Source organism: Hibiscus syriacus, unplaced genomic scaffold (genome assembly GCF_006381635.1).
Source record: "Hibiscus syriacus cultivar Baekdansim isolate YM2019G1 unplaced genomic scaffold, ASM638163v2 tig00110450_pilon, whole genome shotgun sequence".
Lineage (NCBI taxonomy): Eukaryota > Viridiplantae > Streptophyta > Magnoliopsida > Malvales > Malvaceae > Hibiscus > Hibiscus syriacus.
The window spans coordinates 9,676,680-9,702,783 of NW_024062743.1; the positions used below are offsets into that span (position 1 = coordinate 9,676,680).

General features: G+C 32.1%; 1 non-coding gene across 1 annotated transcript; it reads right to left on the reverse strand.

The window, feature by feature from the left end:
- Positions 1 to 13,053: 13,053 nt before the first annotated feature.
- Positions 13,054 to 13,125, reverse strand: TRNAD-GUC. The gene has a single exon. It is a non-coding gene; the product is annotated as a tRNA-Asp (tRNA).
- Positions 13,126 to 26,104: the final 12,979 nt, after the last annotated feature.

Below are 26,104 nucleotides of genomic sequence, written 5' to 3' on the forward strand. Positions count from 1 at the left end.
ACTAGCAACATCAACATTTCCAGAAGGAGTTCATAATGAGAAGAACTCATCTGAGGAGGAAGAAGAAGTTCATAATGAGAAGAAATTGTTCAACCTTTTGCTTGAATCTATCGCAGAAGGAGATAGATCAGCATCAACATTTCCAGAAGGAGTTCATAGTGAGAAGAATTCATCTAAAGAGGAAGAAGAAGTTCATAATGAGAAGAACTTGTTCAACATTTTGCTCAAATCTATCGCAGAAGGACATAGATCAGGATCAACATTTCTAGAAGGAGTTCATAATGAGAAGAACTCGTTTTAAGAGGAAAAAGAAGTTCATAATGAGAAGAACTTGTTCAACCTTTTGTTCGACTCTATTCCAGAAGGAGATATATCAGCATCAACATTTCCAAAATGAGTTCATAATGAGAAGAACTCATCTGAAGAGGAATAAGAAGTTCATAATGAGAAGAACTTGTTCAACCTTTTACTTGATTCATCGTATATGGAGATAGATCAACATCAACATTTTCGGAAGGAGTTCATAATGAGAAGAACTCATCGAAAGATGAAGAAGAAGTTCATAATAAGAATAACTTGTTCAACGTTAGATTGATTCATCGCATATGGAATTGAATTAACAACACCTCACTTGAGGCATTAACATTTTCAACGGAAGAGTTCATAATGAGAAGAACTCAATGAAGGAATAAGAAGTTCATAATTAGAAGAACTTGTTCAACATTTTGCTAGATTTCATCACAGAAGGAGATGGATCACCATTTCCAGTGAAAGAGTTTGTAATGAGAAGAACTCGTCCGAAGAGGAAGAAGAAGTTCATAATGAGAAAAACTTGTTCAACCTTAGTTCGATTCCATCACAGAAGGAGATGGATCAACATTTCCAATGGAAAAGTTCATAATGAGAAGAACTCGTCCGAAGTGAGTAAAAAAATCATAATGAGAAGAACTTTTAGCTCAGAATTTTGAACAATTTCAGCTAAAAATTGTGCTTTATGTCTTTTCTCCATTCCTGTTCCATAGCAACCAGCAAAGAGGGGCAGTTGTAATCACCATTTTTACCTCTACAACAGCAAGCTCAGAACAGCTATCCCTCCACGTTGCAGCTCCACCCGACAGTTCTAGCAGCTTCCAGAGGAACACCAGCAGTCCCTCCACGTCGGCAGCTCCACCACAGCAGTATTCCAGTAGCTTCCAACACCTCACCAACTATCCCTCCACGTTTCAGCAGCTTCCACGGTCTCCTCTGCTCCACGTCCCACCATCTTCATCAACAAATCACATACAAACAACAAATCAAAAAGGATATTTTACATTGGAAAAATCTTGTAACATTTTGGGTTATAAAAACCCAAAGAAAGATTGTAAAAGGAGCCCGGTGGAGGTTCTTTCAAGAAAAAATTGTAACTTTTCCCCATTATTCGAAATACAACAGCAAAAACAAGAAACATTTCCAAAGGTTCATTTTTCTCAGTACCCATTTTCCTTTTTATTTTCTTTTTTATCCAGAGTAGAAATATAGGGAGAGAGGAGTGAGTTTACCTTTCCTCGAGCTCCTCGTCAGAATCTCGAGCCGTCGTGGTCCTTGGTTTTGTGAGGAGCTCTCGGTCGAGCAAAAGAGAGAGGAGGAAGAAAGCCTCTTAGGGGGCTGTTTGGTATCGGTTTAATGGCCTATTCGGCCATCTTTGCCATGATCGACATCGTGGCCAGCGGCGTTGGTGAGGAGCTTTGAAGCTCTCGAGCACACGTTGGGTGTAGAGAGGATGGAGAGAGTTCAGAGAGATGAAAAAAGAGGGGTTTGTTTATTTTGTTTTCATTTTTATTTTTTTGGGAAAATCATGTGTCATGTCCCTAATTTCTCTGTTATTTTATTATTTCAAAATTATCTGTTATATTTTTATTTTTTTATTTTGATCTTTATGCTTTACTTTATTATATTTTAGTCATTTTAATATTTTAATCCTCTTAACTATTTTATTTTGGGCCTTATATTCTGATATCTTTTATTTTAGTTCTTTACTTTATATTTTAATTTATGTGATTTACTTTTTATTTATTTATTTTCATTACTTTAATTTTCTATATTCGCTTTACATTTTTCATACTTTAATTTTAGTCTTTTAACTGTTGTACTTTATTTTTGTTCATTTCATTTTAGTCACATGAATATTTATGAACTCATAAGCATAATTTGATTGATTTCATAATTTGATTAAATAATAATATTCATTTATTTTTAATATTAAAGAAATGAATGTCTTAAAGTAACTAGATGTACTATTCTGATATTTTAAAATAAATAAATACCATGCTTATAAAAACCTAAAAAATATACTTACTTTAGTTTTGGTTATATCAAATTATTTTAATATAATTTCTTGGGAAGAATTATCACATTCTTATTATTTCAGTTGGAAAAAGAAATATTCATCCTAAAATAATTTAGGGATTAGTTTCTCTTCAATTGGAAATATTGGAATATTTTATATTTTCCTTAGAATTATGCGATTAAATCTGAAATAATAGGATCATAAATTAAATTTATATTTGAATTCTTAAGATTTCCATTAATAGAGACAATTTATAATCAACGAGTATCAATTTTGGGGATTGTGGGGTGCTAATCATTCCCCACTCGTAATCAACCCCAAATCTCTTTTTATAAAAAGAATGAATTTCTGGTTATATGTAGACTGATTTATCTTTTAAATGATGTTTTCTTAAAAACTCTTTTAAAAGGTGATTTTTAGGTATTCGACCTAATTAATTTAAAAGGTAGATGACGACTCCTAAACATTTCATTAAAAACCATTTATTCACTTGCTTTCACTAAGAAACGTCGAGTCGGGCGAAAATTGATTACGGCAGGACCGATAAAGATAGAAAACTTGTTCAACTTAATGCCAATGAGATTTGGAATAAATTGGAGGTCACTCAAGAGTGTATAAGTGGAGTTAAGAAATCTAATATTGATATTTCAAAATATAGCCAATGAAAACATAAATGCGATATACGATATTCATCATCCTCACTAACGGACTCGAAAATTTTGAACATTCTTATCCTAATAAAGAGATTGTGAGAGTTTATTTTTTGCCAAAAACTTGGGAAACAAAACGAACTATTTTTTTTTTTTTTGAGAATCTAAACCGAAAGGTGAAAAGAGAGAAAAGGGACGAGTTTTAAACAGTTTTATTGATTAAAAAAGGTGTCAAAGATAACATTAGACGATGATTGAAAGTAGAAACAACAAGAAGATTAGAGTTTGTGTTAGAGAATAATCAAATTAAAAGGATTTTTCAATATTGAATGTTAAATTACTTTCATTAAGATTGAATTGAAATATATAAATTTTAAATGCTAAAACCGTTATTATAGCAAGTCACACCATCACCTTCATGAAATTCTAATTAAAACATAATTAAAACATAACAACAAAATAATTAAATTGACTAAAATAAAAATATAATTTTAATTGGATGACAGAATAACTAGTTTATCCAAATTTTTTATATAAGGCGGTTCCGAATTTGAAATTCATAGTTTTGAATTTGGAAGTTGGAGAGAAGAAAATGGGGAGTTCTGCTGTCAGACACCTAAAATAAGGCTAATAAATGGCGTGATCGGTTTAAAAAGGTAACATGCTAAAAGCGAAAGACAAAATATTATAATTTGAAACCTAAAATATTATCAATCGTAGTAACATAACAGGTTGCACCTAAATGTTATAAACAGTAATAAAATAAGTTATAAACGGTAAATGTTATAAATATTATTAACATTTTAGGTTACGCCTGAAATGTTACAAGAGCATGAGCTTTTGAAACTTTTGACATTCTCACATAACAAAATAAGTTATAAATGGTAAATGTCATTAATATATTAACATTTTAGGTTGTGCCTAAACATGTTATGGTTCGCAAAGAAGTAGGTTGCGATCTAAAATGTTAATTTTCTTTGTAATAAAATTGGTTACACCTAAAATATTACTAGAGTTTAAGCTAATGGAGCCTTAGATTTTCCCACGGAAACAAAATAAAGTAAAAACTGAAAATGTTATGAATATATATAGAAGTACGAATGCGTCCAAGAATGTCATGGTTCAGTAAGAAATAGATTGTGATCTGGAATGTTAATATTTTTATTAATAAAATAGGTTGCGCTCAAGAATGTCATAGTTTGAATAGAAATAGGTTGTGATATGTTATGTTAATATTAATAAAATAGGTAGCACCCAAGAATGTCATGATTTTGAATAGAAATAGGTTGTGATATTTTATGTTAATATTTTTATTAATAAAATAGGTTATGCCAAAAAAATAAAAGAAAATGAAATTTTAAATATCGATACTGAATATATTATTATCTATACGTTTTTAATCTGAAGCCACTACTATCTTATAGTAATAAGATTACATGCAAAGCTGGTACATGAGAAAGTATCTATTAAATTGTTTTGGTTCAACGAAAAACCAGATGAAAATTAAAAAAAAAAAAAAAGGTCAGTGCTTGATATAAGGTTGCCATCAGCATAGCTCGGATTTTGGCTCTTAAATCATTAGAAATCGTCGTGAAAGCTGATGGCATGGATGAAGCCATTCCCTCGGCCGCATCCGGGTTCGATATATCTACAGAAGCTTCCCTACTAGCAACATTGCCCTCACTCAATTTAGATTGATCTGATTTTGCATAAGTCTCCCCTTCCTCCAATTCTGCTCCTCTTCCTAATCTCATATTTGATGATGGTACTCATCATCGGAGGACCTATGGTGCTTATGTCGATGTCTAGAGCGTCGATACTCATCCCCAGAGGAGTTATCATGCTTGTGCCGGTGCTCACCCTCAAACGAATTACTATACCTATTTCCACATCCTGGCCTACGGTGTTCAGTGTCTAAAGAGGTATCTCTCTTCCTTTTGTGTCGATAATGATAGTTACTATCGGACTTCACTCATCATCGATACTTTTAAATATTGAAAAAGTTAAAGATAAGATCGAAAGTTAAAATATCAATACTTATTCGATAATGATCGATACTTTTAAAAATAGAAAGAAAATAAGATAAAAACTAAAAATATTATTCATATATAAGAAATACGGTTGCGACCAACAAAAAAATAAAAAACAAAATATTTAAATCATTTCAAAAGTATCGATATTCAACGATTTAATATCAATATTAAGAGACTTAATATAAACATATTATGTTATAGTAAAAATAGGATTTTTTTGTATTATTTCAATAATATAAACGGTTTAATACCTATAACCTAAAAGATTAACAATTAAGAAAGTTGTTACCTACATTTGCATAATATAAAAGGTTTCAAACATATAATGTAAACAATTGACAATTAAAAAGGCGCTATATATAATGTTATACTTTTAAATTTGTTTTGTCTTACTTTTGCATAATAAAAACAATTTCAAAGATATAACCTAAATGGTTGATAATTAAAAGTAGACGCAATTATAATGTTAAAGTTATAAATTTGTTTTGTCTTTCTTTTTCATAATAAAAATGGTTTTAAACATATAATGTAAACGATTGACAATTTAAAAAAGGCGCAACCTAGAATGTTAAACTTATAAACTTGTTTTGTCTTACTTTTTTCATAACATAAACGCTTTCAAACATATAATGTAAACAGATGACAATTTAAAAAAGTATGGATACTTTTCAAAACATATACATACTTTCGAATTAAAAAAAGAAAAAATGTTGTAAAGTATTGATATTTTTTTTGAAAGTATCCATACTTTTAAATTTGAAAGTTAAAATATCATTTTTCCTTTTTTAATTAATAAAAATATTAACATTCCAGATCGTATCTTATTTCTTAGTGAACCATGACATTCTTGGGCGCAACCCATTTTATTAATAAAAATATTAACATTCAGATCACAACCTATTTCTTAGCGAACCATAACATTTTTTTGGCGCAACCCATTTTTTTACTAAAAATATTAACATTGCATATCGCAATATATTTCTTAGTGAACATGACATTCTCGGGGGAAACAATATTTCTTATAAATATTCATAACATGCTTTTAACTTATTTTATTATCGTGAGAAAATCTAAGGTTACATCAACTTAAACTTTGGTAACATTTTAGTTATGCCTAAAATGTAAATAATATCATAACATTTACCGTTTATAACTTATTTCCTTATTGTTTATAACATTTTAGGTGAAACATATTATGTTACTACGATTGATAACTTTTCTGATTCCGATTTATAACATTTTGTGTTTCGCTTTTAACCGGTTACACCAGTTTAAGTTATTTTAAAATAGTTGCAACCTAACATAATGGGTATAAGTTAACATTTCCAGTAACGTAAAACATGTTTTGTTAACATATTAGGTATAAATTTATCACAAAATAATCTAGAACCTCACATACCACCATCATTGTATAAGCTAGACTGGTTTGGGGAGATCCAATCCGGAAGAAACGGCTTCAAACAGTTTACCAGGATTTTTGTAATAATTTTATATGGCATTGTACATAGGTGTAGACACTCGTTTTTTCTTCTATTTTATTTTTTCTATTTTATTTCTATTCTAGTTTTTTATCTTTATTTCATTTATATTTTTATTGCAAACCCAAATTACAAAAAATACAACAAGCCCACAATTGAGCTCAATTACAAAGTCAATCGGGCCGAATAGCGAGCCCAACAACTGGCCAAACTTAACCCAAACTTATCCCATATTTTTTAGGGTTTCTAAACCCTAGGGTTCCAGCTACTGCCGCTGCTAGCCAAGAGCTTTTTCCGTCGCCGTCGATTCCGCTACCACTGTTTTGGTCGCTCTTTTCTGTCATCGTCACTATGTCATCATCATTATCTCGTATCAACAGTGACAAGGAAGGTAAATCATAAAATATACCGACCAAAACCCATTTAAAAATTCAAAAATCCCAGAAAATCTGGATCTTTGAATGCATATTTAGGGAAATCATTCTGTTGGCCGTAGCCTCACTGTTTCACTAGATCCATCACCAAACCAACATGCAAAGGGAAAGATATAAGTATATATTCAAATTTTTCTGAAAAGAGGAGGAGAAGAGGAGAGAAACAAAAACGAGAGGAAAAAAAGAGAAACAAAAAGAAAAGGGGGAAGCTTTTTGGGTAACAAAAAAGAGGAAAAAATAGATTTTTCAGACAAAAAAAAGAAAAAATCCAAAACAAGAAAATAAAAGACCCACTCATTTGCAAAGCAAGACCACCGTCAAAGAGAGGAAGCGCCAAAGGTAAAGCTTCACACCATGGAACTCTAGGTTAGCCTTGTGGGGTCTAAAATTGAGGAAAGGGTTATGTGAGAAGATAGGTAAAATCTAGGCTATTTTCGGTTGAAAGAAGAGTGGTAAAAGGTTGGGGTTTTGATTCGTTGCCTTAGCTTTGTCTCTAGTGCCGATTAGTGGTGGTCGGACTTTTTTTGGTCTTACCTTGCGACGGCGAGGATGATAGATGATGAAAATGAAAGATAAAGGGATGGGGAGAAAGAATGGTTGAAACAAGAAAATGGGGAGTTAGGTTTTCCCAAAACACAAAATGTGGTATATCAGGGGGTTTCAAAACTACGTCGTTTTGAATTAGGGCAACTCGTGTTTTCTGAATCTTTAAGGGTTAATAGCACCCTAAGTCCTTCATGCTTGTAATTTTTTTTTCGGTAATGAAATGAAAATAGGTTAATATTTTGTTCGATCCTTTTTATTTTGAACATGTTATATTTTAGTCATTATTTATTATGTTATATTATGGGATATTTACGAGGGGAGGGTTTAGGATTTTGTAATATTTGTCTCTTATTACTGTAGGAAAATTTTTATTTTATGTTTTGATCTTCTAATTTTATTTGGTTTATTTTAAAATAGTTGCAACCTAACATATTGGGTATAAGTTAATATTTCCAGTAACGTAAAACATGTTTTGTTAACATATTAGGTATAAAATTATCACAAAAATAATCTAGAACCTCACATACCACCATCATTGTATAAGCTAGACTGGTTTGGGGAGATCCAATCCAGAAAAAAACGGCTTCAAACGGTTTACCAGGATTTTTGTAATAATTTTATATGGCATTGTACATAGGTGTAGACACTCGTTTTTTATTCTATTTTATTTTTTCTAATTTATATCTATTCTAGTTTTTTATCTTTATTTCATTTATATTTTTATTGCAAACCCAAATTACAACAAATACAACAAGCCCAAAATTGAGCTCAATTACAAAGTCAATCGGGCCAAATAGTGAGCCCAACAACTGGCCAAACTTAACCTTAACCTAGCCCACATTTTTTAGGGTTTCTAAACCCTAGGGTTCCAGCTACTCTCGCTGCTAGCCAAGAGCTTTGTCTGTCGCCGTCGATTCCGCTGCCACTGTTTTGGTCGCTCTTTTCTGTCATCGTCACTATGTCGTCATCATTATCTCGCATCAAAAGTGACAAGGAAGGTAAATCATAAAATATATCGACCAAAACCCATTCAAAAATTCAAAAATACCTTATTAATGAAAATTAGAAAGTTCTCTTTGAAGATATTGAAAATGATAATCCCACTCATCTTGCTTTTGAGGAATATATTTTACAACTCTTTATCACTTGGTTCCTCCGTCCTTCGGGTGATCGCACCACTCGTATACGTTTCTTAGATATTTGGTGGCTTTATCATTTTCGTACCAAGGAAAGCCCTAATATTATACAAATTATTTTTTTTTGAATTGGTACACACCATCACTAAGGGCTCAAATTCCACTTTTTCTTTGCCTTATGCTTGTGCCTTGAGCCACATTTTTCGTGCCCACTCCATCAATACATCTTTTGATCCTCCCATGCCCCTTTTGAACCTGCTCGATTTTACCTTCGTTAAGAAAATGGGGTTCAAATTTGAAAATGGTAAATAGGTTAAAAACCTTGATGGTGCTCTTCCGATTGATGATCTCGCTGCTCCTGTCGAGGATGTAGAGGATGCACTTATCGATGCCGCTCCTCCTCGCCGTTCCATCACATTGGACTCTCTCTATGACTTCATGGCCACTTGTCTTGATCTTGTCGATCAATGTTTTGATTCCATGGAAGCTAATGTTGATAACATGATAGCTAGTATTGATGATATGAGACCTAGTCTTCATGCTTTTCAGGCTCGTTTTTCAGGCTCGTATCATCCTTCGAGTCTTTCTTCCTTCTCTCATCCGAACATTGAGGATTGACCTTTTGCATCCTTTATTGGATTTTTAGGATGCTTTTATATTTCATGTTATTATGGATATGTTATGTTGCTACTACTTTGGATATTTTGTTAGATATTTACTCATACTTGCTAGATACATTGCCCTAATAAATTTGGCAATTATTGGTTATCTTGATATTTGTTGGATATTTGTTAGTATGCTCTGATCTAGGCTTCTCTCTTATAGCTAATTGATTTTGATCTAATAAAAATGGGATGAAAATTCTAGTTAATTTTGTTTTATAAAACCATGAATTTTTCATTTCTGAAATTCACTCTTAAATTCCTTTTCAAAGGGGGAGAAAATTGAAAAGTTTTGACCTCTTCAAAATTTATTTTTGACAAATTTTTACAAAGTAATTTTGTTATATCAAAAAGGGGAATTGATAAATGTAATTAAATGATTTAATATAACAAATGATTAAATTGAAAATTTTGTAAAATTAATATTTTATTTGATTCAAGAATTTTCAAGTTTGTAAAAAATAAGTTTTGAGGTTCAAAATGTCAAAAATAAATTTATAAGTGTTTATAAATTTTATGAAGTTTTAGAATACTTTTTAAATATGAAACAAGGCCTTTTTCAGCAGTTTTTGGGCCAGGTTTCGAAACCCCCTTAGGAGGTTTTGAACCCCCTATGGCAGTTGCTACAATTTTTCTTAAGGTTTCAAAACTAAACACCTACTTCAATGGTCAATTTTTTTTCAAAGGTAGGTTTCAAAATCTCTCTATAAGGTTTCAAAATCTCTCTATAAGGTTTCGAAACCTTTGTGCAGGATTGCATTCAATGCGCGAATTTATTGCTCCAAATAGTTCCAAACTCCCTCCAACAACCCAAAACGACTAGAAATTATCAAGGACATATAAAAAGGGTCTTCAAACAGCCAATAAAAGGCAATGAAGCTATTTCATCAATCAAAGAGCATTTAGAGCCAAATTTGTATTCTACTTTGTGTTTCTTACATATAACACTATTCTGTTCTTTTTAATTTTCATTCTAGTGTTCTTGGGTGTGTGAGAGCTTCAATTTGCAATCATCTTATCTTGTGAGGATATTCAAAAGTTTGTTTCTTTGTAATTTCTTCTTAGGAAGGGTTGTACACTTGAGACGTTGAGGTATAAACATAAGTGTGTTGTAAGGTTATATCTTGTCCTAAAAGTTTAGAACAAATTAGTGGATTTGTTAAAATCCTTAGTGTGGAAGCTAAGGTAGTGGATGTAGACTTCATTGAAGAAGTTGAACCACTCTAAAATTTCTTGTGTCAATTTTTCATTTTCTTTCAAAAAGCTTCTATCATTTTTCTAATTGCCAATTCATCCATTCTTGGTTATCCCATTGATTTGACTGACTCAACAGAACATATTTGTGAGATTATTCTCTCTTTCATAGTTTTTTTAGAACTTTATTGACTTATCAAGTGCAATTATGCTTGTGACGTCACCTATCCTTCTATCCACCTTGATACTTATGGTTTTTTGGTTTAATATGCCTAAAGGGTCAAAGTCCTAAAACACCATCCCTCAAGGTCTAGGGTTAAGCTTTAATATGGCTTAGTTTGATTCCTTTTCTATATGAGATATTACCTTCATCCTTCACTACCATTTTCATACTTCTTTTTTCCATCAACATACCACCATTCCACCATACAATTACTTCCCTAAAACCTATCAAACATATCATCGACTTCATTTATTCTGATGTCATTTCCATGTTTTCGTTTTATTAATTTATACTTAACCATTTTCTTTAAGCCTTTTATTGCATGAACACTTACTGTGTTTCTGGGTCCTACAATCAAACTATAAGTCTTACCTCACCGAGTGGAGTAAGGCATGCTTGCATCACTTTTTCATTGGTTTGAAATTGTTGCTCTTATTCTAGTTATAGTCTGATTCGCTAAATTTATAGTGCTTCTATGGAATATATGGAATGTGCATAATACTCAGATTCATGATGCTAAGTATCAACCCTCGTGGATTGTTTCCTTTAATGCTCAATCGCTTCAACGAGAATACCTTTCAGCCAGAAATCAAGCTGCTAGTGGAGCAGCTACCCTATGCCATCGTCGATCGAAGTATGACTCAGTGGCCAAGAACATTGACGAGGATGGTCGGAGGAATGAGACATGGCAACCGGATTTATTTGCAGGTATCTTTGCAGAGAAATAGAGACCGTCGGATCGAGACTTTATAAAAATCAATATGGACAGAGCATTTAACCCTCATAGACGGATTACTGAAGTTGAGGTCATTACTCGTGATGCTATTGGGTTACCTCTAGGAGGTATGGCTATGGCTTCTCCGTTTTATGGGGAAGTCACTCTCGCCGAGATTCACGTTGTTATTGTTGGTTTGAAGTTTGCGATGAGAAGCAGTGGTCTCAAATTGTTATTGAATCGGGTTCCACTATGGTAGTTAATAAGCTTAAGGGTGGTATGGATGACTTGTCCACTATTGGTTTCCATTTGCAAGATGCATGGGATATCTTAGCTTCTCATGTATCTTTTGTTGTTGGTTATGTTGAGCGTAATTGTAATAAGGTTGCTCACAAGTTAGCCTCTTGGGCTCTTAGTTCTGGACGTACCTTAATTTTTTACTCCGTTTGTCCCGAGGTTATCCTTTCTGATATATTCAATGACATTGATTTTGCATAATATATCTATTGGGGACTCTTTTCCCCTTATAGGACTAAAAGGGGTTTTTAATGAGGCCCTTCTTTCTTTCAATTTTTTTTTTGATGCTATGTGAAATCTAATAATTTCTTTGTGAGGTATTTGTGAAAATTATTACGGATGTTATGGGACCAGATTTTTTGTACCATGTCTAATGCTATGTGAGACCAAAAAGTCACATGTAATCATGTAGTGGGAATCGTTTTTTTACATAGTAAATTGATGCTATTTGATACTGAGATTTTGTACCTAGGCAACTGATGTTATGTAATACAAGGTGTCATTATTTATGTTGTATGTGTTATGTGTGAAAATGTGCTTAATGTGTATAGAGTATATAATTAAAGCTTTCGAAATAAGCATGTGAATATGAACTCTAGTATGTGAATAATAGTAGATGTTGAACAAAATGTCATTGATGTCATTTTATGCTTATGCTTATGTCTTCTTATACTGCCTAATATGCTTACAGTTATGAACTACAAATAGTATATTAATAAAGTAGATGTGTACGACATAGCTTTGTTAGCACAGCGTTAGAATATTTTTGTTCGCAGGTCAATAAATTGGGTTGTCGAGGAGCATTGTCACGAGATGTTCAGCGTCATCGTATTCGTAGTACAATATCAAACTTACAACATATAACTGTTTTTTGGCTTAAACAAGACTCAATTCTGTTTGCTACTTTTAACTAGTCTAATTGATTGTTTATAATTTTATTGTATAAAAAAACATGATAAGCTCCAAGGGGAGTGTTGCCCTAGTAGATGATGAAAATGTATATCAGCTTATATGGAATATCACTCACAAGGCAAGTATCATTTGGCTTTGGCATCTGTTTCTCCTCTTTCCTATAAGAAAACCAGTTACTGTAATTTTCATTCATACATATTGTAGGACTAAAGATAGTACTTTCCTTGTAAATTAAGAAAATGGTGATGGTTGTAAGTTACTACAAATAGTTTGTGAAGCAGTTGAGAATATAATAATATTAAAAATACTCTCTTATCTTAAATGGGGACATTGATGGTTATGAAAAGAGTCAGCTTATCCCTATACCAGAACAAGTGTTAATACCAAGCCCTGCTAAACAACTCCCCATGCCCAACACCACAAAAAAGGGGGAAAATGATAAAACGCCGTTGCCGGGGATCGAACCCGGGTCACCCGCGTGACAGGCGGGAATACTCACCACTATACTACAACGACTTGGTTATGATGTTTCAAATAGAAAGTTTGTCATAATGTAGCACAAGTTCGCACAACATGAATTTTGCGGCGCAGTTGAGGAGTTTTACCAGCAAATATCAATGACTTGATTTTGCAATCCTGACTCTAAGTAATTATAAAAAAAATGTTTTAATTTAGAGTAAGAAACTAAAAACTATCTTCACTAATCAATAAATTTTCCTATTTTCCACTTAAATCAATATTTTAAAAAAATTTTGTTAATAATATTTTCCAGTTCCAAAATTCAATACTGCTATTATCCTATAGAAACTTAGCTCGACTACAATTATTCGAAAATCATTGTTTTAGGGGAAATGTTAAACTATGGCATTTTTATATTTATTAGGTTGAACTTTGAGATTTATTCTTGCACTTTAGTTTGATATAATTTAATTATTTTTTTTGTAATGTCATCAGTTAATTTATACAATATACATCGTTAATATTTTTATTAAAATAATACATAAATTAGTTTATCAATAAATTAAATGTTAGTAGATACATTTTTAAGTCAAATGTTGGTCCGAACTTTTCTTTAAAACACTCTTTATATGTTTTAGCTTATCATATTACAATTATTTCAATTAGTCGCATGTGTTTGTCTGTATATTTATACTATTTACTATATCTCTAACTGAGTTGGTATCACAACTCGACTCGACACTAACTTAATTAAAAACGTATCAAAACAACTTTATTTATTAAGAATAATTATTTTGTTAGGATTGTATTTTTTCATATTTATTTAAATATTTAAATAAAACAACTAAAACTCGTTACTTGAGATTATAAAAAATGATCCAAGGTTGTTCAAACGACCTCTGAAGTTTGATCGTACATGATGTATTGTATGTTTCAATTCAGATTCTTTGCAACAAGTTCATTCATCTTTAAATTCATTTATGGCCTCTACATTAACTTTCAATATTTTTGGTGAGACAAAATCTATCGCCAAGCCTCATTACATTAATGGTGTTAACTATTTTTTTTAAAGAATACGATGATGTTATTCATTCAAACAATCAATCTTTCAATGTGAGATATCATCGTTGATGACTCATCTATACCTAAAAAGAAATAATGAGAGCTTCTCGTGCCTAAGAATAAGGTGAAATGAACCTATAATCACCATTTTTACCTCTACAACAGCAAGCCCGGCACAGCTGCCCCTCCACATTGCAACTCCACCCGACGATTCCAGCAGCATCCAGAGGAATACCAGTTGTTCCTCCACATCGGCAGCTCCACCACAGCAGCATTTCAATAGCTTCCAGCACCTCACCAACTATCCATCCATGTTTCAACAGCTTCTACGTTGCCGGTAGCTCCCACGGTCTCCCCTGCTCTACATCCCAGCATCTTCATCAACAAATCAAAAAGGATATTTTACATTGGAAAAATCTTGTAACATTTTGGGTTATAAAAACCCAAAGAAAGATTGTAAGAGGATACCGGTGGAGGTTCTTTCAAGAAAAAATTGTAACTTTTCCCCATTATTCGAAATACAACAGCAAAAACAAGAAACATTTCCAAAGGTTCATTTTTTTCAATACCCGTTTTCTTCTTTATTTTCTTGTTTTTCCAGAGTAGAAATATAGGGAGAGAGGAGTGAGTTTACCTTTCCTCGAGCTCCTCGTCAGAATCTCGAGCTGGCGTGGTCCTTGATTTTGTGAGGAGCTCTCGGTCGAGCAAAAGAGAGTGGAGGAAGCATCTTTGCCATGAACGGCGTCGTGGCCAGCGGTGTTGGTGAGGAACTTTGAAGCTCTTGGGCGCACGTTGGGTGTAGAGAGGATGGAGACAGTTGAGAGAGATGAAAAAAAGAGGGGTTTGTTTATTTTGTTTTCATTTTAATTGTTTTGGGAAAATCACGCGTCATGTCCCTGATTTCTCATTTTTTTATTATTTCGAAATTTGTTGTTATATTTTTATTTTTTTATTTTGATCTATATGCTTTACTTTATTATATTTTAGTCATTTTAATATTCTAATCCTCTAAACTATTTTATTTTGGGTCTTATATTCTGATATCTTTTATTTTAGTTCTTTACTTTATATTTTAATTTATGTGATTTACTTTTTATTTATTTAATTTCATTACTTTAATTTTCTATTTTTGCTTTACTTTTCTTAATACTTTAATTTTAGTCTTTTAACTATTGTACTTTATTTTTTATTCATTTCATTTTAGTCACATGAATATTTATGAACTCATAAGCATAATTTGATTAAATAATAATATTTATTTATTTTTAATATTAAAGAAAGGATTGTATTAAAGTAATTAGATGTTCTATTCTAATATTTTAAAATAAATAAATACCATGCTTATAAAAACCTAAAAAATATACTTACTTTACTTTTGGTTATATCAAGTTATTTTAATATAATTTCTTGGGAAGAATTATCACATTCTTATTATTTCAGTTGAAAAGAGAAATATTCGTCCTAAAATAATTTAGGGATTAGTTTCTCTTCAATTGGAAATATTGGAATATTTTATATTTTTTCTTAGAATTATGCGATTGAATCTAAAATAATAGGATCATAAATTAAATTTATATTCAAATTCTTAAGATTTCCATTAATAGAGACAATTTATAATCGACGGGTACCAATTTTGGGCGTTGTGGGGTTGCTAATCATTCTCCACTTCTAATCGACCCCGAATCCCTTTTTATAAAAAGAATGAATTTCTGGTTATATGTAGACTGATTTATCTTTTAAATGATGTCTTTTTAAAAACTCTTTTAAAATGTGATTTTTAGGTATTCGACCTACCTAATCCAACAGGCTAATGATGACTCATAAACATTTCATTAAAAACCATTTATTCACTTGCTTTCGCTAAGAAACGTCGAGTCGGGTGAAAATCGGTTACGACAGATTGGCGACTTCGCTGGGGAATAAGCTGGTCAAGCCCTAAATCGATTTTATATTGTCTCAATAGTTGAAAATTAAGAATTCAATTTTATTTAATTTACAATTCTTTTGATTTCTTTCAATTTTTCCTTGTAAATTAATGTTTGTATTTGATTTAGTTTTCACACACAACATGTCATTTCATAAATATTAGGTCTATACTTGATTTGTTTTCCCTTTTAAGTGGGAGTGAAAGCGACGTCTTCGTGAGAATTTATTCTCCATGTTAGACTTAGCAATTAGATTTTGGAGTTCATATGTCATATGTCTTCGTGAGGATTTATTCTCCGTGTCAAACATAGGGAAATGTGCCCTCTTGAATTGAACTCGATCCGCTTAAGCCTATAATGAGTGAGGATTAAGGGTCTGGCTCGCCCAAGGGGGCACCGACAAGGACAATTCGAGTACCTTTACTTATAGAACCAAACCTCATATAGAGAATATAGCAAGCCTACCTCTCTAAAGCCATGTGGATACCTTAAGAGAATTAGAAATTATGTTATTAGGGTTTTATTTTCCTCTGTGTGTTTTATTCATTGTATTTTATGGTTTATTTACCAGCTGAATTTAATCTTTTCATATTTCACTAACATATATTTTCTCTCTTTAATTATTATTTTTAACATCTTTTCCTTGTTCTGTTACTTTATTTTGTGCATAAACATATTGTTACTACCCGAGTTATTTATCCAATTTAAAAAGCTTTTAAAACGACAACGCCACATGAAGGGGTATATATTTTTATCCGTTTTAACACATTATGACGTTGTGAGTTCTTTGAAAGTTGTTCTAGGATAATTACCTTGGAATTAACACATGTTTCATACATGTCATGTCATAAAAGGTATTGATTTCCGAGTTAATAGTCTCATTGGAAGGCTTTCAATACGACAAATGTCACTCAAAGAGGTAGAATAGAACTACATAAATGCATCATTAGTCTAGAAGGGTGCTCCAAGAAGCAGCTGAAGAGGTACATGAAGCTCAAATGATGCAGTAAAACGAGGTTTTAAATGGTGCTACGACGTCGTTGATACAACTAGTCGAAAATAAATAATATGTTTGAGGCCATCAAGAAACAACAATAACCAACACGAGACAATGGATGATGTCAGTCGCATATGATTGCTCAAAAAATGTGTTTTTGGAAAAGAAGTCGAAGCGTTAGATTTTCCATCAACCCAAGAATAAAAGAAGATTGTTTCCTTGCATAGTCGATCAAAATTGAAGAAGTCGAGCAGTGTGACATATAGTTTCCATTTGCCTCAGTATATTGGGGCATTGTGTATTTTTCAGAAGTTGTTTTATGACAATTAATTTAGAATCAATGCCTTCGTTGCATTTACATTTTCATTTTACATTTACATATTTGCATTTGCATTTACATCTTTGCATAGTTACATTTATATTTTCAGTCTTACATCATGCATCTACATTTTTTTATTTTCAAACTATTTTACATTCATTAAATCACAAAAATATGGGAATAATTTGTGGAGGATTCCATGACAGAATTTTTGAAATCAAATTGGAGCTAACTGGGTCTTCCTAGAGAATGATAAGAGCCATGAATGAGACTTTAGCAAGGGTTGGTAGAATCGAGAAACTCCAAGAGCAACTCATAAAGACTCAACAAGAGATAATCGATCAAGAAAAAAAGTTCCAGGATGATTCAAAAGAACAAATAACCAAATTAATGGACCTGGTGAATGTTGTGATCCATGGAGAGAAACCCTTAGAAGATCCTGTTGTAAAGGATTTGAATGGGATTATGAATGTCAATGGTGAAGTCAAAATAACAATGATAGATGATCAACGACTTATTAAGAAGGAGAATAGCTCAAGCCATTTCCAAAAATCAGATATGGTCGTAAAGGATCCCATAGGATCAATAATGAATGAAGAAGTGATGAGAGATAAAGGTACCCTTGTGAGAGATAAGCATTACTCAAAGAAGAGGGGCATAGAAAAGGGTCGAAAGATGAACAAGAAGAGAAAGAATGTGCAGTGTTTTCAATTTCCTCCCTTTCACTTTTCGGGTGAAAAATGCATTCAAAAATGCTCTCATCCAGATTCACTACTCCACGATATGTCCAGCCACAGTGGCCTCTGAATGAGAAGTGGGCCTATAAGGAGGTTCCTTGGACAAACAATATTGGAACTCCAGATTGTTCAGCCAAGGTTCCTAGTAACCTTGAGGGAAAGTTCCAAGATCCTTTAGAGCAACCAATTCAAAAGTGCAAGGTAGAAGAAGGAGTTAAGGTTCAATTCTACGAAATCGTTCCTCAACAAAGACTAATGTGATCAAATCCTGCGAAAAATATCGGGCGCAAGAAAATGGGAAAAGAAATCGAAGAAAAAAGGCTCTCATGGATGTAATCCGAGATTGGCCCATAGGTTTAAAAATAAACAGGGAAGATGCCAACACAAAAACATCTCAAACACTCATATCAGACTTCCTGAGGACAAGTGGGACTTCGGGCAGTTTAGAGAACTTGACGAATACTAGAGGTGGGTATACGGCCTACCCACCCGTTTAGCCCGCGGGTTTTGACGGTGCGGGCTTAAACGGAGCGGTTTAAAAAACCCACATTCATAAACGATTTTGAATTTTAAGGTCCACGGCCCGTCTATTTAACCCTCAGGCTAAACGAGTTTACCCACGGCCCGTTAAATAACAACAATTTTAAATGTTTTAAATGCAATAAAAAATAATGTTCTAACTTTCTACACCTTTAAAAATGATCCAGTAACTTGAAAAGGAAGGTAGCACCGTCAAAATAATAAATAATATTTAAATGTTATTTTAAATAGCCAAAAATGATTATAAAATAATTTTTTTAATTTTTAAATCATTAATATATATATATATATATGTAAAATGATATAATTACTTAAACTCAAATTAAAAAAAAACAATATTCACTAATATCACCAAATTGAAAAATAAATAAAACAATAACCACATTATACTTTTATAAAACACGATTATTCAAAGCTATAATATGAAGACACAGACGTGCCTGCAAGCAGAAATTCAAATATAAAAATTCAACAAAGTCAAACATTATACAAATCTAACAAGAAAATTGTCAAGTGGTCCTAATAATTGTATTTTATGGATACTTTAGAGAAAGACTAAAACATAATATGAAAATATAAAATAAAATACTTACAGTATAAGAGTAAATTTGAAATATACGGTTATATTAAAATTGATAAAATATAAGTCATTAATTTGTTAAAATATATTTATTTTGTAAAAGTCTTTAAAAGTTGAAAAATATGTTTTCAATTTTTTCTTTTACTTTTCTTTCTTATTTTTAATCCAAATATTACTTGTCATGTGATATATTATTAGAATATCACGTGACTTTTTATAATTAAAGAACGAAATTGATAATATACTTTATGAAAAAAATAAAGGTCAAAATTAAATAATAAAATCTTTAAATACCAAAGTGATAATGATGTAAATTTTATAAGACTAAAATACTATATAAATGTTTTAATTTTTATTTTTTAAAATGAAGAATAATTTGATACATTGTAAATGAAAAAAAATATCAAGCAGTGGTAGAATTATGACAAACGCTCTAATATTTTAAGTACTACAATGGTTATAAGTAACATCATATTTATAGGTAATTTATTTTCTTTTTCTATAAAATTCTTTAAGTTTATTTTCTCTAAAATTTTATAAATTTTAAATTAAGAAGGTGCGGGCTTCGCGGGATACCCGCGGTTATACCCATTAAACCCGCGGGTTTAACGGCCCGAGCTAAAAAGGCCACAATTTAAACGAGTTTTAGTTTTTGATGTCCAAAACCTGCACCAGCCGCGGATTAAACGGGTAGCCCGCGGTCCTTAGCCCATATACCCACCTCTAACGAATACTACGCCAATCACAGCTGCAATATGTGTTCAGAACCAGGACAAAGCTATTGTCACCAATGAGAATTGTTTTAAGCCCAACTTTCAACTGATAAACGAGGAGATGATATCTAACTAAAAAGCTGCTAAGAAAGAAGTAGAGATGGATGCGTCTGAGGAATTAACCAAACAAGCCCGGATAAGAGAAATGATCAAAAGATGGGAGCAAATGAGGACAAAGACTCTGTTCCAATTATAAACCCAACATTCTTTGAGTAATAGGGCATTCTAGATAAACAAGTGGAAGTTATTATCTACCACTATAGTACATTTCATTTTGTAGCATCTTGTTTGAACTTATTTTTTTTTACTTCCTCAGCCTTTTTGTAAGGTTATTTAAATAAATTTGTGTTGCTTTTATGGTTAAGAGCAAATAATCAAATTTTAATCTTGAAATTTTTTAGTATCAAGTAAATTAAATATTTTTTTTAATTTTTCAAGAGTTATAGATCTTTTGCAAGTGATAAAATTAGACTTTTCATACCCCATACAATGCTAGAAATACAATTACATGATTTATTCTTGGTCCTTACCAAAACCAAATCTTGACACTATCTAAGACTTTGAAATAATGTCTCTACCTGTTTTTGAGACACCAAATCCATATATTTACCTTCTCGATTTGTTTATAACACTACCTTCCACCATATACATGACTTCAAAAGTGACACATTTGTCATTCCAGATACAAAACCATCATTTTTGTACCAGTGAAATCAAAAGACCTCAAAAGTACCAAACTTTCAATTATCCTGCAAGAAGAGATGAGATGGGGCATCATGGACTAACTTATCGAAGAGAATTTTGAGTAATTGGGGAATGCTCGAAATAAGAAGAAAAAAGAAAAAAAAAAAAAAAAAGAAAAAAATTGATTTAAATAATTATATCATGCATTAATTACATTGTTTTCATGAAAATAAAAGTTAATCCTGAATATTCATCCCCCAGGGGATACCTCTTTTTACAAAGACTTCTGAGTATGAAATGATGAATGACCTTATTTCATTTATCCCTTCACAAAAGGAAAAAAATATATCCTTTATTGTCCCCATTTGAGCCTGAATTATTTTTCTTCTAATTCAACCTTAATCAAGGAATAAAGATTGTCAATCCAGTTTTATTACGAAAGGCAAATCTCAATGAAATAAAGAGAGTTTTTGAACTACAAGATAGATCAAATACAAAGTGCTTAAAGATCAAATCCAGTCAAGAATAATGAAAGAATTTTCAAAATGCAAGAGAAAAAAGAGGTTCTCAAAGCAATTGAAGTCCTATACTCATTCATCAGAAAAAATAAAAGAAAACGAAAAAAAAGAAAAAAAAAAAAAAAAAAAAAAGAAAAAGAAAAAGAAAAAAAGAAATTGAATCAAGATTGGTGACTCATTGCGCCTCAAGTTACAAGGTTGATCAAGTGCAATTAGTTCAAAGATTCATATTCAATAAGAAACACAAGAAATGCTGGAGATATAAGAAAATGGAAATGAACCCAAAAATTGGCAATCTAGAGGAATCCATAAAAAAAATGATGAAACACAAGTAGCAAAGAAGATCCAAGTCAAGCAAGGCAAGATTGAAGGCATCAAAATGAATTGATCATTGGTTTAATTATCCTTAAACACTTGTTTGGGCCTTTTTATCCATTTCTTTCATAATCATGAGCCCTGGCCTATGTTACGTACCTGAAAAGTCCATTCTAATTATACATGGATTTCTAAGTGAAAGAGATTATCTTCAGATTTTATTCCTCTTCTCAAGAATGATTTTTATTTGCAAAAATTGGTTTTTAAAAAATATTTAATGTATGATATGAAAAATGATAAAAGGGGGTTTAAGATGTAAATTTTGAATAATATCTTAAAGCCAAAGGAGGATTCGAGTTAAAAACCTGAAAAGATGGCTCGAATATTGAATGGTGCAAAAACGACATAAGAAACGATCTTAAGCTCTTGATGAAGCACCACACATCCCAAAGTCGTCTATGAGATTCTAGAATCAAGAAGTATCTCTATGATATGAGCATAACAACCATTTCTTCAAGATCAATGGATGCTCAAAGGGACATATATGTTGGACCAACCTGAGAGACCTTACCTTACAAGAATAAACCAACACCTTAAATCAGTCAATAATTTTGACACTTGCCATAGGACTATGATTTTTTTGATTTAAAAGTGTAGTTGATTTATTTGATATTCATTAAACTCATGTTTTATGATTTGATTTAATTGTGAATCTGTAAAGGGCAATACTTTACAAAATTCTTTCATTTTTTGATAAAAAAAGGAGAAAAAATATTTTCAAACATGACAGTCTCAAATGAGAAAGGTCATGGAAGCAAGTTGACGCTTATTCTACCCCTATTGGAAAAAAGAATAAAGCGAGGCCAGAATGATGAAGCATTTCAATTTTTTTAAAGTAAGTGGTCCGATAGACCAGAAAGTCTAGAGAATTGAACTTGTAATATTGTCTTGTGACGCTATTAGCAACTCATCAAGAAGATGATCACCCTATTCAAAAGGGACATATATCTTAGAGCATAGCAAAAAGAAAAGAATACGACCAGTTAAGAATGAGATGACCACCTCATTCAGAAGAGGCATATATCTTTGAGATTTCTGTTAAAATGATTGATCACTTCTTAAGTTTGTGACAACATGAAGAGAATCCCTCAAGTTACTTGGTAACACTGCTGTTTAGTAACACCCAAATGAGAGCATTCAAGATAAACAAATTCGGCACCAAGAAATCCACGGGTACCCACAATGGGGCATTGTCAAAATTGGACCTCGTGGGTATCATGATATTCAAATCCAATGGACATTGAGGATGAATTTTACGACTTGGAATTTTGGGACATTTTGAAGGCCCATTTTTAGTATGAAAATTTGGGACATTTCGAAGGCCCATTTCTTATAAAAATGATCTATGTGAGACATTCTGAAGGCTCACATCAGCAAGAAACAATGTTGAACGCATTTTGAACGTTCATATCAGCAAATGTTGGGGCATGCTGAAGGCCCATATCATCATGTGTCAAGATCATTGAATTGAGCAAATATTTCCAATGAGATAGAAAGATAAGAATAATGAAAATGGTGAAATGATGATAGTCGATATGACTATACATAATTGTTTTGTTCATCATACAGTTTCATTATTCTGGTAATGTCACCTACATTAGTGCTGGAAATCCAAAGCATCTCACTTGTATTCCCAATGAGATTTGTTCTTAAGTGTTCTTGTAATGTCATACAATAGCTCTAAAAATCATGCAAAGAGTTTCCCTGGTTGAAAAATCTAGGTAGAAACCACAGGAAAGGATGAATGTGTTGTCAAATGTTTTACGAACCATTGATTATAGTGCTGAACCAATGTTGTGATCATATGGTGTTTCCATTTGTTAACCCAAGATAAAGTTTGTCTTCTTCAACCCCAAGTTTCAAAATGAGAAATTATGAAGAAATTTTAACAACAAGAAACTAGTGGAGCCAACTAAGGTTAAACGATAGTTGTTGTTAAGCATCTCGACATGATATAGTCTGAATGACTTTTTTCGAGATCCAATTAGATGTGGAGACATTAGAGGAATTAGGATAAATCCTCCTTGTGATGTGTTTCAAGAGTCAAATTAGAATAGATGTTGCTCTCCTAATTAATCTCTGCTGAGTTTGGAATATCTACATTTACATTCTTCATAGATGATAGATTCTATTTTCAAAGATAAAAGCTTTATTGGATTTTCATATAAGTTCAAAAAGAGAAAGCCGGTTTTATCAAAGATAAAATGGGGGCATCAAGGTCATAATTGTGTCTGCAGCAATAGTTCCATAAATGAAACATATCTTTTAATACTTTAATGCAAATGAAGAAGACACAAAGTTACAAGTTGATCAGATGGTTCTTCAGAAATGCAAGCTTGATAGCATAAGTTGATACACTGATATTTGAAGTAAAACCCTGAAAATGAATGATCAAGTGGAAGATGATCAAATTTGCCACTTTGAAGTCAAATGAAAATGGACTCAACATTCATGCATTCATAAGAACATCATTTACATAATAGAAAATGCATTACATTGATACATTTGATTGCATTCTAACATGAGGTTTTTACAGATCTTCGTATGAAAAAAGAAGATTCATGATGACAAAATATCTTACAAGTAGAAGGTAGAATTCAAACCTCAAAAGCAGGAATCACGTTAAGAGAGTCAAACATCTGAATAATAGATGGTCGCAATCCACATAAAAAGCATTATTTTGAAGTGGGGGCAGGTTACCCAACTAATAAATTGTTTCGAAAAAAAATGAGAAAACGATTTCCAAAGTTTCTCATTTAATCTTTTCTGAAAATGAAATTGTTGAATAGTAAGAAAGAGATTTCCAAAGTTTATTACTTAGTAAACTATTTCCCAAATTTGTAAGTCCTTCGAGCCATCAGTAAGTCTTTTGAGCATGATGTTTAAATCCTTCAGGTCATCTGTAAGCCTTTCGAGCCAGATGATAAGTCCTTCGGGCTATCCATAAGACTTTTGGGCAGGATATTTTCAAATGAGATTTTAGAAACTAAGTTTGGTTTTCAGGGGGTTCTTGATGATTATATCCAAAGAGTTTTTCAAGGAAGCTAAGCCTAATTTTTAAGGGGTTCATTGACAAGTAAGAAACTAAGCTTGATTTTCAAGGGTTTCTTGATGAGTAAATCCTTCGGGTCATCAGTAAGTCTTTCAAGCATAATGCTTAAATTCTTCTGGTTATCTGTAAGCCTTTCGAGCAAGATGATAAGTCATTCGGGCCATTCATAAGACCTTCGGGTAGAATGTTTTCAACATTTCCGTTGCTTGATTCATGACATTTCGAATCAGCAACGTCTCGCTTGAGAGCATTTCACTCGAAACATAAATTTTATCTCACTTGAGATTGTTTTTCGTAAAACAAACTTTGTCTCGCTTGAGACAGTTTCACTAGAAACAACAATTTATCTAACTTGAGATTGTTTTTCTTAAAACAAATTTTTTCTCGCTTGAGACAATTTCACTCGAAACAACAATTTATTTCACTTGAGATTGTTTTTCTTAAAACAAACTTTGTCTCACTTGAGATAGTTTCACTCAAAACAACAATTTATCTCACTTGAGATTATTTTTCTTAAAACAATATTTGTCTCTCTTGATACAATTGTTTCACTTGAAACAAGAAATTTTATCTCACTCGAGATAGTTTTTCTGAAAACAAGATTTGTCTCGCTTGATACAATTTCACTAGCAACATCAACATTTCCAGAAGGAGTTCATAATGAGAAGAACTCATCTGAGGAGGAAGAAGAAGTTGATAATGACAAGAAATTGTTCAACCTTTTGCTTGAATCTATCGCAGAAGGAGATAGATCAGCATCAACATTTCCAGAAGGAGTTCATAGTGAGAAGAATTCATCTAAAGAGGAAGAAGAAGTTCATAATGAGAAGAACTTGTTCAACATTTTGCTCAAATCTATCGCAGAAGGACATAGATCAGGATCAACATTTCTAGAAGGAGTTCATAATGAGAAGAACTCGTTTGAAGAGGAAAAAGAAGTTCATAATGAGAAGAACTTGTTCAACCTTTTGTTCGACTCTATTCCAGAAGGAGATATATCAGCATCAACATTTCCAAAATGAGTTCATAATGAGAAGAACTCATCTGAAGAGGAATAAGAAGTTCATAATAAGAAGAACTTGTTCAACCTTTTACTTGATTCATCGTATATGGAGATAGATCAACATCAACATTTTCGGAAGGAGTTCATAATGAGAAGAACTCATCTAAAGATGAAGAAGAAGTTCATAATGAGAATAACTTGTTCAACGTTAGATTGATTCATCGCATATGGAATTGAATTAACAACACCTCACTTGAGGCATTAACATTTTCAACGGAAGAGTTCATAATGAGAAGAACTCAATGAAGGAATAAGAAGTTCATAATTAGAAGAACTTGTTCAACATTTTGCTAGATTTCATCACAGAAGGAGATGGATCACCATTTCCAGTGAAAGAGTTTGTAATGAGAAGAACTCGTCCGAAGAGGAAGAAGAAGTTCATAATGAGAAAAACTTGTTCAACCTTAGTTC